Source organism: Ylistrum balloti, unplaced genomic scaffold (genome assembly GCF_031769215.1).
Source record: "Ylistrum balloti isolate Yb309-2 unplaced genomic scaffold, AGI_CSIRO_Ybal_v1 Utg370010, whole genome shotgun sequence".
In the NCBI taxonomy this organism is placed as follows: domain Eukaryota; kingdom Metazoa; phylum Mollusca; class Bivalvia; order Pectinida; family Pectinidae; genus Ylistrum; species Ylistrum balloti.
The window spans coordinates 1,062,603-1,066,825 of record NW_026782083.1 but is presented as its reverse complement, the minus strand read 5'-3'; positions in this window follow the sequence as shown (position 1 = coordinate 1,066,825).

Here is a 4,223-nt window from a genome sequence, read left to right as displayed (position 1 = left end):
ATACAGTGTCAAACATTAACCTAGTTAATATACGGTGCAAAACATTAACCTAGTTAACATGTAGTTCCAAACATTAATCTAGTTTACATATCACTGACCTAGTTGTTCATCTGAACAACTGACCTATTCATGGTCACTACTCATCAGGAAAATCCTGGACTAAATTATTCATGATGTGATTCATTGACCTATTTATTCTTAATGTGATTCATTGACCTACTTACTGTTAATGTGATCTATTGACCTACTTATGTTAAGTGATCCATTGACCTACTAATCTATGTTATCCATGGACCTCCTTGTTCATGTGCTCCACTGACCTAGTTATATACATATGATCATGACTATTGTAATCTATTAATCTCTTAGTAATTTATTTGACCCAATGATTTACATGTTGATGTAAGATATACATATGAATATATGTGTCATTCTGTGTATAGAAATACCAACGTGTTCTCTTAAGTACCTTGACAATTGACATTGTTTCATACCAGGTACATGTATGTGATAACTTACATTTTAATTGCCAGACACAACAACCTACATATATGACATTTATGTGACCTTTGATCTTATGTAGATGATTGGGAATAAGTGGAAAGTAATAGAAGTTATCATTTTGACACAAAGTTTTGTGAATCTTTTCATTGCCCTACATCTTTTTGTGACCCAGTGACTAAGTTACTAATCTGACCCAGTTATCTTGTTCTTATCAATACAGTGATCTAGTTTAGCAAGATGAATTGTCCTAGTTTAATTATGTGACCAAGTGACCTAATTCTATAATTCCACTGACCTAAATGTTTACTTGACCAAAGACCTATTACTTTTATCATTTGGTTTGTATCAGCATTCAGTTTGTTTGTTCATGAATATCAACAAGAGGCCCAGAGGGCCTGTATCGCTCACCTGGATCTTTATGACCAACTGTTCTATATCTGTGCATATGTTCCACAGTCGATGCTTAAAGCAATATGACAAATTACTCCATATGGGTTCTGTCCCTTAGTAGTCCAAAATAAGTAATTTGTATATAAGCCTTTAATGGCCAAATATGATGGATTTTTGGTTAATCAGAAGAAGTTGATTAACTATTTTACCAAATCTAACCCCAATGACCTTAAATATCATTATGGGTCAAGCTATTTTTTCACACACTATGTGGGCACCATTAAGGGAACCTTTTGAACAAATATTATGATCCTAAGCCTTTAGCTTAATTAGAAGTTGTTCAAAGGTGTAACACATTTGACTGTTGTGACCTTGAATATGAGTCATTGTCATTTCTGTTCTCAAATATTACCGGGCATCATTGAGAACCTATTTTGGAATGATATCACTATCCCAGATGTTTTGGATCATCAGAAAATGTAATTTAAAGTTTTAACACATTTGACCCCTGTGACCTTGACTATGGGGCAAGGCCATTTCTTTTGGCAAACTTTCTTGGACTTCATAAAAGGACCATACTGGCCAAATATAATGATTCTAGGCATTTCTATATCTCATAAGAAATTGTTTAAACATTTTAACACATTTGACCCCTGTGACCTTGAAGATTGGTCAAGGTAATTTCTTTTAGCAAACTTTGTAGGATGCCATAAAAGGAACATAGAAGCCTAATATAATGATTCTAGGCCTTCCAGTATCTGGGGAGAAGTCGTTTGAAGGTTTTAACACATTTGACCTCTGTGACCTTGAATATGGGTCAAGGTAATTTCTCTTTGCATAATTTGTTGAGCTTTAGCAAAGGAACCTTCAAGCCAAATATAATCGTTCTAGGCCTTCTGGTACTTTGAAAGAAGTCCTTTGAAGTTTTTAACACATTTGACCTGTATGACCTTGAAAAAGGATCAAGGGCATTTCTTTTTGCATTCTTTGTTGGACTTTATCAAAGGAACCTTCCAGCCAAATATAATGTTTCTAGGCCTTCCGGTATTATGGAAGAAGTCATTTAAAGGTTTTAACACATTTGACCTCTGTGACCTTGAATATGGGTCCAGGTCATTTCTGTTTTCAAACTTTGTTGGACTTCACCAAAGGAACCTTCCAGCCAAATATAATGATTCTAGGCCTTCCGGTATTTTGGAAGAAGTTGTTTATATGAAAAGTTGACGAACGCCTTTGGGCCAGGTGAGCTAAAAACCCTACTTCTGTACAATGTGAACAATAACATCAAGTGCTTCCTTTAAATCGTAACAACTGAGTTTAAACATCAAGTTTTTTTTGTAGACTTTGCAATATCACATTAAACAGTGGGCTTGTATATACATATAGATGAGTTTAAATATTGAGTTATTTTTATATTTTGTGATATTGACTTAAACATTGACCTAGTTTATAGAGTACCAATGACTTTAAATATTGAGTTGTTTCTATACTGTGTGATATCAATCAAAATGTGAGTTCTTAAATGTCTTCTTTAGCCAACTAACTTAGCATTCACCCATGGAAAGAATATATTTCTTTCCACAAAATCACTGATCTGTGTTTCAGAATCATTGGTGTGAGTCATTATCATTAGTGAATGTGGTACCATTGAGATTCAGCTGTGTTGCGTACTCAGTACTGTGAGTTTTGTGTTACACATATATATGTACCTCTGAGTTGGATGTCTGTGTGACATTGAGCTGGGTTTCAGAATCATTATTATAAGTAATGTATTACCAATGAGTTATAGATTTCTGTATGAGATTCGTCTGCGTTGTAGAATCTAGACTGCTATGTGACATATAAACTGTGTTGCAGAATTACTGTTGTGAGTTCTTGGGTTACCATTAAGTTATAGATTTGTATGTGACAATGACCTAAACATTCATTAACTAGCTACCGACTGCTGTCCACTAAATAATAAGACTGTGTAAACTGTTGATATAAATATCATCAATAATAACAGCAAGATCACTGTACAATGCGATGAGTAATTTCATTTCTTGTGCACTAGTTAGTCCTTGACTGGTCTGTCTGTTTACACACGTGTAAAAAACCTAGAGATCAACAGGTGTGATGACCTACGTTTTATCCAGATGATTTGTCCTGATGTTTGTCCTGGTGATCATCGTCAACTGGCAAGGATGCTTAAATTGTATCATTTCACGATTTTCTGTGCGCCTGTAAATACAATTAATCACAGTTATATTTACCTGTAAAACCTGTTGGCGCCATACGTCAAAATCACAAGCCAAGGGAGATTACTCTCGTGAAGAGCTTACAGTAATAATGATCTGTTAATGTTCTCTCTAACATGTTACTAGCTGCGAACACGTTTTTGTTTGTTTGTTTCATTCGTCCTCTTTTTTTTGGGGGGTGGGGGGAGGGGGATGCTTTATGTTGTCGTCGATATGTGATACACACACTCACACTGTGAATAGCTTTGGCACGTAGGCGAATATATAGCATCAGTTTCAATACATAAATAGATGTGACAGGTAAATATGTACAATTGGAGTCACGATGTCTAAAAATAGGGAACATGCATTGTTCTGACTGTGGTGAGTACGAACAAACATGCCATTAACGAGGTTGCAATTAAACCTAAAAAAGAAACAAGAAATGATAAAACAAACGTCTCGAATTTATTAAGACACTTTGAACACTGAGAGGATATTTTACCAAAGCTCGAACACTCGTGTGAATCATCGGCTGCTCTAACATTAATACCGTCATCATGGAAGGGTTTGACCTGTAGTCACTGCGATATATATGAATGACAGAATTAAAACACACTTGCTTCTGTTACTGGTCTCTGAAAAAGGGGTTCTATTGGAAAAAAATCACAACAACGAAAAAATGTTATGGCGGCTTAAATCGAACATGCCACCGTTCCATGAAAAAATTTGGACCAGTTTGACTTTCCGATTTCCGGTATCAGCGCATGCTTGGTTTGCGTTTTGTCTGACAATATTGAATTAGATTCAACATCCGGAGAAACTACCATGCTTCTGTGCATTTTGGTGAAAACGTGGTAAATCCGACGATCTGTAAAAAAAATAACATTTGCTATTCATCAAGTCTATTTTTTTTCTGAAAATGATCTTTTGGATATTACTGTCGTTACTTATCCGAAATTACACGAAGATTTACGATTCATTTCCCTACTTCATTGTTGGTCACATTCACTCCAGTATGTCGAACAGGCGGTTATATGTCTTACCTACTTAAAAGTGAAAACTGGACAGAAAACAGAAAGTGTACATATCTTTAACAACTTTATTACACAA